The following is a 15,435-nucleotide window of genomic DNA, read 5'->3' as shown; positions in this document are numbered from 1 at the left end:
TCACAAAGAACCCTGTGCCTAGCAGACCTCACACTTGGTTTCATGCTCTGTGATGTCATTTTGAAATGCTTAATAATTTGGGAACAAGTGACTCCACATCTTCATTTTACATTGGGTTGCACAAACTTTGTAGCTGGTCCTGGTCATGATTCTGTAGTAGGGATCCACACACTTCTCTGTAGAAGCATGGAGGTAGGAGAATATTCAAGATTCACAAACAGGGAAAGGTTCAAAGAATGAGAGTTAAGAATCAGCCAAAGATGGCTGAGTGGAGAAAGGAATGAGGGCATCAAGTAATGAAAACTTAAAAGCAAAAACCATCAACAGGTCTTATGATCAAAGATGGCAAATGTAATTTTGACATAATTTTAACTGAAAGCCTTCCTCTTTTAGAGTCGTAAAACAAAGAAATTATGATCACAGATTGGAAAAACAATCTGGAAGTCTGACTGCAAGATTGCAAAGCAGCATGGGAGGCCTGCAAGAGCCATGGAAAGAATCCTACCAGAGCCAAATGAACTAGTGTGCTCCCAGGCCACAGGGAGCTGTGGCTTTAGTGTGTCTTCCCTCCAACCAGCTGCCTCCTGCATCACTGGAGGCATGATCTGTCCCCAGTGTAGAATCCATTCTTCTTGGCATGGAGCTCATATGTTTATGGGAGGGCTTTTGAATGGGATGGGGTGGGAAGAAAAAGCAGAGCAATTTAGTTGCTTCCATGTATTATTATTGATGCAAGTCTGTTTTATTAGTTGTTTATTCTTATATCAAAAATTTCAACAGAATTTCAGGTCTTGAGCTCAATTCTTTTCCAAAACATGAATTCCCTTAACATGCCCAACTAGGGCTTCTTTAGCATTTGCTGCAGTTCCTTCAATTCATCCCAGTTTCAGATGGACTTAATTGTCAAAAAGTTGGAATAAGATTGTCCTCTCTGTAATGTTTACCAAAAATGTTTTGGAGTCACCCAGAGTAAGTCTGACTTCTCTTCCTCATGCAAACTCAAAATATAGTCTCTAATTACAGGAAAAATTTCTTTGCCCTGGGGCCCATTATAATGTGGGGGGGGGGGCGGGGGGGCGGGAATGAATTTCATTTAAAGACAGCTCTTTCAAGCACCTCGTGAACTATAAACCCAAGTGGTGTCCGAGAGAACCCTATTGGTTAAATAGGATTATGTGATGTTTCCAGAAGAGCACAGACCTGAAAGTTTCTCCTGCAGATTCATTTTGCCTCTTGAACTTTGTACTCTCCATGGGAAACAACTTTCTCCATTCCCTCTGTCATTTGTAACGCACTAGGCTCGTATCCAGCTGAAGCCGTTGCATGAGAGACAGAGCCAGTCACAAACACACTTGTGCCAGGAAGGACAGCCCAGACGTTTGCCATCTGTGTCTCAGCTTTCTCAGCTTTCTCTAGCTCTGTTCTTAGGTTGCTTGTCTGGGGACACACCCATGCACACTATTTCCCATCCCCTGGCAATGGGAACAATTGGCACGTCACACAGCACTAGATTTTTGACGGAGATCTTCCTTTACAATATTTCCCCCATATTTTAGTGAAACATTTTTCAGTGATGTGCAGGAGTATCATGTATTCATATGATGTGTTAGAGTCCATATACTTTTTTTTTTTTTTTAAAGAGAGAGGTGAGAAAGAGAGAGAGACAGAGAGAATTTTTTTTTTTAATATTTATTTTTTAGTTTTTGGTGGACACAACATCTTTGTTTGTATGTGGTGCTGAGGATTGAACCCGGGCCGCACGCATGCCAGGCAAGCACGCTACCTCTTAAGCCACATCCCCAGCTCCCATATACTTTTTAATCTACAATAGGATCATTTTCCGTACAAAACTGTAGGGAGGGAAATCAAGAGAATGCTTACAGGTCTGTTCGTGAGCATAAACATTTATTGCCTAAAGGGGAAAGAGAAGTGTCCATACTTGCATATTTTCTAGAGAATTGTACTGACCAGCAGTCTCTTCCACAATCAAAAAACTGAGTCCTCCTCTTTAGTTGCAGATGTCTCTTCTTTATGCCGAAACTGAAACCCTCACATTACACTCCCCTACCCGTTGAGTATCAGTTTTAGGAATACAATAAAAATAGCCAAAATTTCTTTCCTTGACCTTCTCTTTCTCACACCTCATACCCTAATTTTCCTTTGTACATTTTTTTTTCTACTTGATTATTGGATCCCTTGCCAAGGTAGAACCATACAATCTAATCACTAAGAGCTTGACTGGAATTGAGATAGCATCAGCAACAGATACATAAAAAGAATGCAAGGTAGAGCAACTTACAAAACAAGCATCTGGACTATTTATAGAGCACCTACCATGAGCCATGCCTTCTGATGGGAACGATACATACATTTTATTTAATCCTACATTTCAGTAAGACAGGAAATATTATTCACATTTTGAAGATAAGGAAAGTTAGGCTCAAAGCATTTAAGTAGCTCTCCCCAAATCAACCTGCTCTTAAATGGGGAAGCTAAACCATTTTACCTAACCTCCACCATTTCAATGAAGTGAATGTTTCAATTAAAGTGAATACAAAGTCCTAGTCTTGATCCACCTATCCTTGGCTGCATGTGTGACTTATACTATCCCAAAAGGTGGTATGCATTGTATGTCCCACTATGTCTAGTAATCTGGAATTCCTTTTGCTACATTTTGGGCTTCTGAGATATTGTAATGGTGATCAAAATTTTCATAACAAATGTTTTGCTTCAAGCCATTCCAAACTGGATAGCAAGGCCATTATAGTTGAAAGCAACACAGAATCATAATTTTTGTTAATTCTGCCTAATGCTATTGTCATTGTCATTTTTTTTTTCTTGTAGCAAAGATTTAAAAGACATTAAAATAGAGCCAGGTGTAGTGGCGCATGCCTATGATCTCAGTGGCTCAGGAGGCTAAAGCATGAAGACCACAAGTTCAAAGCCAGCTTCAGCAGCTTAGTGAGGCAGTAAGCAATTCAGCAAGACCCTGTCTTTAGATGAAAATGGGCTAGGGATGTGACTCAGTGGTTAAGCATACAGGGTTCAATCCCTGGTATCAAAAACAAAAAAACAAAACAAAAAAAAATTTTTTAAAACTTGACATTAAAATATATAAATATATTTTTAGAAATTTACATTCATACCTCTTTGCTGATCTTGTGGAAAATAATATCAAGCTGTAAATATTCAGAATTCAGATTTAGCTCCTTTTACTGCTTCAAAATTCATCCATAATAGCAAATCTTTCTCTCTCTTTTTTTTTTTTTTTTTTTACAATATCTTTATTATTTTATTTATTTATTTTTATGTGGTGCTGAGGATCAAACCCAGCACCTCGCCCACATGCTAGGCAAGAGCTCTACCACTGAGCCCTGTCAAATGGAGATGCATGCTTGCCTGCCTTACTTAGTAAAGTGTCAGTCCTTTACCATTGGCGATACAGGGAGAATGGAAATACAGGCAGGATGACCAGGTGAACAGACAATTCAGGTGCAGTAGGACTGTCCCCTTTATTGATGCAATCACTTTTTCCTTGGCCAAATTTGAAGAAGCTAGACATAGGTTTTTTTGTTTGTTTGTTTGTTTGTTTGTTTTTAATTTAACTAGCAGGTGACAGTGGTGGTATAAGAGACAGTCCTTTAAAAGAAAACAAGGGGAGGTATGAGTTCCATTCCTAGGGGAGATTCTCTTTCTCTTACCATATTTGGGGTGGATTTGGTACCCTTAGAGAATCTAGTAAATTGTTTTGCTATTGTTACAACTTTTTAAGTATGTAAGTATTGGAAGGTGGGTTTTCTTAGAAATGAACCAAAGCAGAAATTATAAGCAAGAAAAGAAAATGCTAACATGTATTCATTTTTTTTTAATCTGGATTTTCTTTACCTCTCTCTGTCATTGGGGAATTCAAATAAAATCATAAAGCATTAAATTAGCTGGTGGCACAGGGAGGAATGTTACAGCCTGGGAAGTCACAAATTCTAATATTTGGTTAGGATTTTTTTTTTTTTTTGGCTTTACCTATAAAATGTGCTGTTTTATGTTTATTGCTGGAGTTGGGTCATAGTGTACCTGCTCGGCTCTGGATTCTTAGAGTCAGCATCAGCTGAGCCTTATTCTTACAGAGGGAGCTTAGTGGGCTCCTTTGCATTTTCTACATGAGACATGGTATAAAAATGCTCTCATGAGGTTTGGTGAAGAAGATGTGAGTTTCTAAACATAAGCACTTGGAAAGCAATGTGACTCAATAACTGTTTAGGACCTGTTAGGCATCACTTTCCTGTAAGCAGAGAAAATGTTAAATATTTCCAATATGTATCAATAAAAATCAGTGTTGCTGGTGTCTAGAGAAACTTGGTAGTTAATGGGCATTTTCTTTTCCATAGGGACGGACCCCAATCGAGAAACACTTTGTTCTGAATGGTGTCAAAGACAGTGGTCAGGGGAAAGGGGTGAATTCACCTAAACAGAAAACACAATTTCAGCTCCCAAGAAAACTCCATGTTTGCTGGTTTTAAAAAGCATAGATTTAATTTTATGAAATGGATTAAAATACTCCAAAAAAGGCTGATTGTCTAGAGAGAGGAAACCATCTATCCCTATATCCCTGAAGACAAAATTGTGGTCAGTGGCATATCAGGTTTGAACTGCAGAACTCTAAGTGACACTTCTCCTCAGTGGATGAGTTGAAGCTTGGGATTTCACATGCCCCTCAGCTGTACACAGTGGCCCCAGCAATTTATGCTACAACTCCTTGTCTGTATATAGGACACAGTGGCATTGCATGGAGGAGGTAAATTCTCTCGGATGTATCTCGATTTCTCTGTCGCCGTGTTCAGTTTCCCACAGTACTTTTTTCTTTGTAGTATCATTAGATACCTTGAGTGAACTTTTGAATTATTTTAAAGGGTTTATTATTCTAATAGACACCCTGATTTATAAATGACCTTCCAACTTTCCCTAATTTTGGAGCTAAAAAGATTGAAGACCGTGTCAGACTAAATGAAGATTACAAAGCCAATCTACGTTGGTACTGAACTGGAAAACCAGGACTTCCAATTCCAGGTTTAACTGATAAGAAGAAAGATCCAAAAATAGCATTTGATTTCATTAAAACCATTAAAATCATGGAAAACTTTTTGAATAGTTGGTATGGATCAAGCACTGTTTTAAGTGCTTGAATTCATATAGTCCTTCCCACTAGACTCTGCGGGAGGTATTATTAATGTCCCCGTGTAACAGATGGATAAACTGAAGCATGGTTGAGTAAAGGAACCTGCCCAAGGTCACACAGCTGTTGAGTGGCAGAGCTAGGATTTGTTTTCATGTAGCCCAACTACTGAATCCACACTTTTAAGCATGTAGCTAGACTGTATCTTATTTAATTAAACGTATCTGCCCACATATAATTTAATTCATTCTTATTAATCTTCTTGATTTAAAAAATGTATCATTCCTTAAGTCATTGAGTAGAAATCAAGAAATGCATCAAAAGCACAAGTGTGCACTTTGTACCTTTCATATAAAGTTATTCTGCATCACAGAAAACTTTTTAAAATGGATTTGTTTCTAAATGTATATTAAGATCTACATACAGGGCATTTATCTGGGTTAGCCATGAGTGATATTCAGATTGTTAACATATTCTGGCCAATTAAGTTAACAAAACTGTCATGCATAAAGTATCCACTTCTAAAAAAATTAAAAATTAAAATAAATTTGACACCAAAACTGTACTCATTATAATTTGATTTTATTTAAATTCTGATTTTTTGAGGGCATGGCAAATTTTGTAGTGGTCTCCAATCTTTCCTATTAACATAATTTTACATTCTAAAAAAAGATAGATATAGACGGGATTGGCAATTAAACTGTCCTTAAATGATGTTTCAGAAAGTTTCCTAAAAGTTGTTTCATATAAATATATCCTTGAGGTCCACTGTTTATACTTGCCATCACTTCCTTACATTAAAATGTGATAGGTTAAAAACAAATTTGAGTTATTGGTGATCTGATGAACCTCCTAAAATGAGAATTTACCTTACCTACACCTTTAATCTAGGTGTATGCCACAATGGGACTTATAACAGGAGTAGGATGGTGAATACTCACTCAGTAATAAAAATATCAAACTCAGTGAATAATAGTGTTTTTACAAGAGGAATGGAAATTCTGAATAATAATCAATGATCTCTCATCCACAAATTAGGAAGACCATCTCTGTGCTCCTCATATGAGTACATAATATTTTAAATATGGAAATGTTGCTCTCCTTCCCCGATAATATCCAGTGGTTAGTATTTCTTTATTTTTGTTATTATACTTTTACTTACAAGTTCACAAACTAAATTGTCTCATTCAGTTCACTCAAATAAAATTTGTGTGAAGAACCCATTCAAAGTGTTATATCTCAAACTAATGTGCATATTCTAATTCTGCAATGGAGTTTGTTTTGGGGGTATTTTTAAAAATGACATACTAAATATAGTAAAAAATAATTATTTTATTTTCAGGTGCAATAATGATAAAAGCTGACTGCATTATTGTAGATATCAAACTTTGACTCTTTTTTTCTTTTTAATTTGGAATTTACCCTTTAGCAAATTGTTTAAAAGAACAATAAACACACACACACACACACACACACACACACACAAGGCACAACCTCCATGAGGATCCAGCCATCTATCCCCTGAAGAGATGTAATCTATGCATAACAATGCCTAAATCAGCACGACATTTACAACACATATTAAGTGGTTTGTTATTTATTTCAAGACTTTAATTGGCACAATATATTAACAGCATTGTTGCTGTTGTTCTACTTAAGGATTTTTTTCTCTTAAAAAGAGAGAGGAGGAGAAAGGGGGAGAGGAGAGAAAGAGTCCACCAGAATTACGCTATAACCCGTTTTGTGATTCTGTTAGTCTGAATGAACTGTTCAAAGTTGAAAGAGGGGGGCACAAAGAAACTAGCTTCAGAAACCATATTTTAGATTCAATTCAATTTTATTAAACCCAGACCAGTATTTTTTTTTTCCTGCCATGCTAATATAACCTATTATGAGAATTTTTTTCCCAGGGACAAAAACAACACCAACTTTCTCTCCCTAAGAGCTTCTTATTGTTCATTTTCGTTGCTATTTAGAGAAAAAGCTCATTAAAATATTATGAAGCACATAGCGTAATTATGTGCCAGCCTTCGCCAATGAGGAACATCTGTAGCACAGTGTATGTATATTTATATTACAGCAAACTTGAGCGCAGACTCTCTCTTTCACCCCTTTCTTCACTTTGCCTCTGTTCTGCAATTCTTTGTCCTGACTACAGAGCCGGCAACCCTGTGAAGCGCACAAGCTACAGTGCGCGCATTGTCAGCCTCTCGGGGCTCCAGCGCCAAATGTTATTATTCTATCATTAGCCTGTAGCTCACGCCAGGGTAAACTGTGCTCTGCTAAATGCCTCCAAACCTTTTTTTTTGCTCTTTTTATTCCCCTAGTTATTTTTAAAATATATCTTTTCCCTCCTTCTCTCTCTGGCACAGAAGGATCTGCAAAGTGCATCCAACACACACCCAGTTCCCAAATCCGTGCTTCTCCTTTCTTTACATTATTCCACTTGCTTTAAAACCAAAGAACCTTGGGCATAATAAAAACATTGAGAGCTTGCCTATACCACAAATATTTGTGGAAAGCACATGGTGCCATTTTGCCAGACTACTCTTATTTGTTAAACTGAGTTAAGTGTAACACGATTCCAAAAACTGTCTTTAGAATGAAAGAAAAGGCTTGTAAAGCCAGGGAGATAATTACCGCAATCTGGGTTACAGAAAATGCAAAACAAAGGAACACAATTCCATTTTGTGTATGTGTTGTGTGTATGTATTTTTGTTTTGTTTGTTTTTTTTCCTTTGTTGATGTACCCAAACATGTAAATATTCCATAGTGAATGTTGAAGAGAATAAAAATCCACTGAACCCTTAAGAGACCCAACAAAACACACACTATGTAGTGGACAGTGGTATGTTTGTGGTGAGGATATCTTTCCAGAAGGGAGGACTTTTTGTCTGATTTTTCTCCCTGCATCTAGCAAACACCCACCCAAGAGCTGCGGTTATCACTGCTTGCCAAGACTCTAACACCCACCTACCCTTCATTTGAAGCTGTCAATCCATTTTTTTGCACATGTAAATAAAACTTGGTTTGAAAGAATCTAGGATCTAAAACCTTTCATATGAATCCATAAAACTACTAAAGAATTCTTCAGTCCGTCTCCCCATGTTATTTTTATGACGATTATTATGCTATCAGTCTTCTCATTGTTGGGAATTGTGTCCGTTGGGATGGTTTTGTAGACTGGACCATTCTGTTTTCCTTTCTTTGTCTGCCAATTGTTTCTAGATCGAAACCACTTTTGAGACAATTATTTCCATACGTGTATGTGTATGTAAATATTAATAATCACTTCATGTGCGTATATTTATGTCTACAAAAATAAACCATCCCCACACATAGTTCTCATTTTAAAAGTTTTTTGCTTCTTACTTCATAAAAAGGTTTGTGTTCCCCAAAGAAGTTTGTTAATGTACTTTATTAAAAAGAAAGAAAGAGCAAACCTTCCACATTTCCTTTTTTATGTTTAGAAGTGAACCTTGTCAGCGTGAGCTAAGCTTTTTGGTATGTTTCAGCTGAGTCCAGATTAAGGACTGAAGGTTTTGAAACGAACATTACCCAGTTTTCTCAAAAAAATCACCTCAGTTTCCTCTTTAAATTTCATCTGGACTGTCTCTGACAGCCCCAGCTGACCCCCAAATTTCCTTCTCCTATTACTAACATGCTTTTCTCTACAGGCACAATAGGATGATATGTTTCAGAGAAAAAGGCAAATATGTATCAGGGGTTTCTTCCTTCCAGATGTAGACATTTTGTCACCCAAATAGCAACAAGAGGACACAGAAAATGAACCTGGGCTTGGGAGAGACAAAATATAGCACGTCACTAAGGTGCATGTAAGGATAAACCCATGAAGCCCTCATAGCAGAAATTGGCAACAGAACTGCCCCATTGAGCCAAGAAGCCAGCCAGGGCCTGGAAGCTTGTTATTATGGCTTGCTCTTTGAGTAAGACCCACAGGGAGGGTGTGAAGGCTGCTTAGTGTGAAGCCTGTTATGAATACTGGGAAGTATGAAAGAGATGGGTCTTGAAGGATTCAGAGTCTGATCAGGCTGTGAATGTCCCCAACCTATTTAAAATCTAAAACCAAATTAAAAAATTTTATTTTAAAATCTCAAAATAAGATCATGGGTCCCATTCTGAATTCTACTATATTAAAGACAGGTAGTTCTAAACATGGAACATTTTAAACTAACTGGGTGAGAGGCAGTGTTTTTGGATGAAGGTAGTAGCAAATGCTTACTTTAGAGTTAGAGCCAGACCAGTCATGGAGGGAGGAAAGATGAGCCATTTGGACAGTTCTGGTTAAGAAAGCACAAAATGTTAATTATCACTGTCTGAATTATATGAGATTTTGTTGGTCTTTTTCACTTTCTTTCATTTTTGTTCCTAAATATGGTTGAAGTATTTTTTCCTTCATAATGTTAAACTGAATCATGTGAAATTTACAGTTTGATAATTTTTTACTTACCTAATGTATGTAATTTTATGTGGTTTAGCCTAACAATTCCTTCCCTTCTAAAAAATCTGAATCTAATTTCTTGTGATTGACCCACTGAGAAACCAATATTATTTTTGAGCTGTTTTGTTTTTTCTCCTCTGCTTTCAAATTTAGACATTCTTCATATTTAATGCCTGTTGAAATTTTGGAGAGGTAGATAATTGGGTTGAATGAAAATGGACCAGGCAAAACCTGTGTTTAATGTGGGGTATAAGTGAGATAATTTTTCCTCTAAATCCTTCTTGAGGTCCTCTGTTTAGATCTCAGTTTTTAAATTCTTTTGCCCAATGAAGATATTAGGACCAGAATGTCACATTTGATGACCTCAGTGCCTTTATTTTGCTTCCAGTCTTAAAAAAGGGCAACTCAATTTAAAAAATAATCCATGTAAAAAAAATGGGGTCAGAGAAGACAAAGGTGTTCAAAAGCTCAAGGACAGACTTACAGTGATCCTTCACAAACTTGGTTCTCCCTAGGGTGAGAGAGGGTGTTTCCACAAAGTATTGTCCACATGCTTCCCAATGCGTAGGATCTCTAGCAGGGTATTGGGTTCTGGAAGGACTCAGTGGATGCATGCCATAGCACAGTGCCCAAGAAGCATTTCCAGGACTTCTTCCTTGCCATAGAAGCTGAACTGAATGAAAGGGTAGAGCCCATCTGAAGGAGGGTCTGAAACACCAATGCTCAGAAGTTTCACGTTTCCAGTATTGTTTCCAGCTTCTAGAGAAGACATGGAGGGAGAAATTAAAGGCCAGATGTATTTTAACCCTTCTGTTCCAGTTGGACAATAGGGTAAATACAGCCCAACACCCTTCATCAGTTCAGAAATAAGACCCAAAGGGTGATTTAAAAAACTTAATGCAACTGGATACAAGTAATGTGTGAATAAAACTCCCAACTCTATTTTACTTTCCTGGCATATAATAGCTTTAATTTATATTCATTTTAAAAAGTCACTTTGGCACATTTCCTGCATATGTGTTTATTTAAAAAGTTTCCATGGCATCATTGGGAAGTAAAAAGAATTAATCTTCATATGACTAAAAATAATAATAATAATGTCTTTTTATACTATTCTTTATAATTAGTGTAAGCAGAAAAAAATTCAATATTTATTTTGAAACCAATAGGTGGTGCTATAAATTTCTATATTCTTAATTCAAAGTAATATGCCCGTTTTACTTTCCCATTCCTGAGTGTTAGAAATTTCCTTAATTTATCACAGTAAGATTTTTTCATGACAAAAAATTTTAAAAAGTCCTGCATTGACTTTCCCATGCAGTTAGCCACTAGGATATGATTCTTTTCCTTTGGAAATTCAACTATAACTCAGAGTGTAAAGAGAATATATATAAATTTTTTGGCAGAAAAGTATATTTATGGAAACAAACCCGTTTAGACTTTTCTGTGGTCTCCTTTCTCTCTTTTTTCCTTCTACTCATTGAAATGCCATAGACGAACATAATTTTATTTAATATGTCATTGTATGAACCACCTCAAGTGCTAGATTTGTCTAAAAAGCAATAACCACAGTATTGATGGATCATGACTCTGTTCTGTCTCTTCATGGACTCCCAGAAACATGGAGCATAAGAGAACCTTGGAAATCAGGTAGTTGCAGATGAGACACTGATAAAATAAAAGCTCATACTGCTGGAAATAGGCACTTGGTGTGTGTCAACAGGGAAACCAACATATTTCTGGCATAGAAAGGTCTGGAGGTTTAAAGCCAATGAGAAATGAAAATCCAAATTACATTGCAACTTTCATATGTAATTTCAACTGACAAGTTTCATTAATGTATACCCGAAGATAAAAATCTCAATTCGTTTTCCTTGGAAAAGTTATAGAAATCCTTTACAATTCTTCTCTCTCTCTCTCTCTCTCTCTCTCTCTCTCTCTCTCTCTCTCTCTCTCTGTAAAGCTGATATAATGGAGGAATATGAGAAGATCAATGAGGTCTTATAAAAGGGTTGCGGCAGCTGTGACTGACTACAATATCAACCCTATCATTCCTCAAACATCTGGGTGATTTTTACCTCTCTTCTTCCAGATGTTTTGGTGTCTTGTAGAGATAGCCTTACATGCTTGTCAGTATTGAATGAGAAGCCTAGTTACTTATTGCAAGATGTGTTTGTAGGAGATGTGATAATTTGCATAAGATTACACTGTGAGCAATAGACCAAGTTTCCTCCTTCCCACCAGGAGACTTTTCTGGGCTGGCTAGTTATTTCCTGCCTCCCTTAAACTTGCTTTTCTCTGCCCTTCAGGGGTCAGGGTGCCTCCTCTTGGCTTAGCTGATAGTGATTAGACTGAGCCAACTATCAAATAGTCATTTTGTTATTCACACTAAATATTCATAATATTTAGAATATCAGAGGGAAAATAGGGTAGAAGTAGATGTCTTTTGGGGGGGCATTAATAAAAACACAGTATCTAAGAGAGGAAGTTGAGAGTCTTGATCTGCATGATCCTGCACAAATTCTACCTTGAGGATTGAAGACTCAGTTTTAAAGGCTACACTTTTCAATGAATATTGACTATTTAGGGCATGACTTCGAGGAGTAACAAGAATAAGGAGACAGGATAAAACATGAGAAATGGTTTCATGAACTGCAGACTTTTCAGTTTGACTAAGATAATATTGGGGAGGATGCAATAAGGTTGGATATGATAACTCTCTCCCGGTAATTGATGATCTGTCATATAGAAAAGATATTTGATGTGATTCCAGAATGCTTATCAAGGATTAATCAAAGGGAATTGCCATTTGGTATCTCATTCTGCTGTCAAGATATTAGCATGAGATGTAAATAACTTTCTTTCACTGTTAGAAAATGAAATACAACCCAAAATAATAATTCCAGGTATAAATTGAAATAGACTTAAGTAATCTGGTGGGTTTTGACTCAATAGCAAGAACAAATGAAAACAACCAAAAAAGCCTTCTTAAAATTGATCTATGCAATAAAAATTTGTTGAACATCTATTATGTGCCAGGTACTTTCCTAAGCACTGACACTAAAACAGCAGATAAAGTAAAGATTTTGCTTTTACAAGGCAGGGATGGAGTCAGTAAATAAGGAAACAGACCTATATACTGTTTGGAGGTGCTAAGTGCTATAAAGAAAAGGGAGTAAAGTAGTGAGGTGCTATTTTAGATAGAGAAGTCAATACTATCCACACATGAAAGGGAATGCTTTGGAGGCAGAGGCCAGCAAGAGTCCATTATAGATAACATTTCGGCAGAGACTGGGTAACCAATTTGAGGAGACGTGAACTACAGGCATTTAACGTGTTTTATGCTGTCTACCCCACTAGTTTCTATATTCATGGGGGAGTGTGTTACTCTCCATGTCCAGTGCTACCTGCTAGTGGAATGAAAGTTCTATAAAAAAGTTAGGCAGAGTACAACTTCAAAATTACTGTCCCAACTCAGATGACCCATGAATTGTTTTCTGTGTATGCATTTGCCCTCTTCCTCTTTTTACCCTGAATCTCTATCTTCCTTTTTTTTTTTTTTTTTTTAAATCTCTGAACAAGGGAATATGAGTTTGGTTCTTTATTATTGCAAAGATGTAGGAAGTGTGGGGATAGCAAGGTTGCACAGAAAATCAACCAGTCCCTCTGGGCTCAGTCCTGTCAATGTAGGACTCCTTTCTCAGCACATCTTATGGAAAACAGGAATAGTAGTCAGCAGTTTCAGAGGGCAGGGGAGGGGGAATTCAACTTGTTTAGTTAGGATTAGATTCAACTGCATGGAAAGAAATCTAAATAACTATGGCTTAAACACAGAGGATTTTATTCTCTCATAAAAATCCAGAGGTTGGACACTCAGGGCTGGTAAGGCAGTTGTGTAAAAATCTTCAGAGAACCAGCATCCTTTGAAGTTTCCGTTACACCTAGAGTAAGGCTTTCTCATCTGTATGGTCCTAGGGGTTATGGGAGGGTCAGGTGACTTATGTGAATTTGAACTTATAAAAATGAACACTAATATTTGAAGTACTTTCATCTGATATATATATATATATATATATATATATATATATATATATATATATATATATATGAGTTTCTGTTTCACAAATGAATTTTGGTGCTAAAAAAATTGGGAAACTACTGATCTCTTTAACAGATGAGGATCCTGAAGGCCTGAGAAATGAAGCACTTTGTTTGAGACCCCAGAGACAGCTACTGACAGGAAAAGGAGGGGTAATTTAAGGCACGTGATTAGATCTGTGCCAATGCCACTGTTAGGACAGTCAGTTCCTTATGCATAAAAACATGTAATAGCAGACAGAAATAGAAGAGCTGAGACATACCACACATACCATGCACATAATTTAATCTACCCAACAAACTATACACATCTTCAGTGTTGAGTAAATAATATCATCCACTTAAAAGTTGAAGAACTTTGGAAAATAATGCTAGACTTCATCTTTAACAACATCATACTCTTGTGTGATGAATTTGTACCTCAGGAAACCATGAGAAAGAATAGGAGAAATTCTTTCTAGGTACTTAAGAATAATACCAATGCACCTTTAAGTAAGTGACATGCAGTTACTGTACCAATTCTGAAACATCGTTCTTTTTCCCTTCTTTTATTTTCGTGTTTCAAAGAACTTTTAAAGATGCTTGGAGTAAATTAGTTACATTAACTATAGCAACTGTGAAGATGTAGGACTGTTGATTTGGTAAGATTGGATGAGAGTTGCCTCCTCTAATGTAAAAATTACAAGAGAAAAACCAGTGTTTTGCCTTTATGTCTAAGTAATGCAAGCCATTAAAATTCAGCCTCCATGAAAATCGGACAAAATTGTTCAAATACAGATTGAATATGTTTTAAACTGAGAAATTTGCCAGAATCATTTCCTATTTTGTGTGTAGTTGAAATGATTGAATTACCATTTCTGCCTACAACCAAAGAAGCCTAAGAGATTCTTGGGTCAAAACCATAAACAATGGTTCTTTGTCTAAAAGGAGCCCATAGTTGGGTTTTTACATGCAAACATGTGTGATCTCAATGTATATCAGAATGATTAAGAATTCAGCTATGATCCAGATATCTCTGTCTATAGGTGCTCATCCCAACCCTTGATTTAGTATGAATAGAACATACACATGAGAGTATAGCAAACTTTTTCCTTTTCTCAATCGCATAAAAATGAAGTCACTGTACCTGTGATTTGTTCTTTCTCAGTTTAGAAACTTATAAAGTAACCCAATTCTGCACATTTACTAGAGAATGGTGTAAAAGTCAAGGAAACTAGCAGGATCTACAGCATTACCACATTGGGATGTGCTGGGAAAACCAGACAAGGGAAGGTGATAGCCAGTTGACACTGTTAGAGCAATTCCTTGCAGAGGGCTACGCATCTGGGGTGTGCTGCTGCCAAGGAGAAAGTATGTGCTTTGATTAGCTGCAGCTCAAAATTAAAATGTGGAGAATCTGGACATGTTTTGCAGTATGCCAATGATATAAAGTGTTCAGGGTAAGGTATTGACTTGTAGTTGTGGATGTGCGTGTGTGTGTGTGTGTGTGTGTGTGTGTGTGTGTACACTGGAATAGTTTTTAATATCATGTGTTCTTGCTTCTAAATAGTAGAAACATGCTACACAGTGGGCTTTAAGCACGGTATACCATGAACTGAGATGTTTATGTCACTTCATAGGAAAAACCCACATTATATATATTGATGAGTAATAAAATGGCAGGTTGTCAGAAGACTTTGTCTGGAATTCGGTTAGATCCATGGCT

The sequence above is a fragment of the Callospermophilus lateralis genome, chromosome 2 (assembly GCF_048772815.1).
Source record: "Callospermophilus lateralis isolate mCalLat2 chromosome 2, mCalLat2.hap1, whole genome shotgun sequence".
Classification (NCBI taxonomy): Eukaryota; Metazoa; Chordata; class Mammalia; order Rodentia; family Sciuridae; genus Callospermophilus; species Callospermophilus lateralis.
This window is presented reverse-complemented; position numbering follows the sequence as displayed.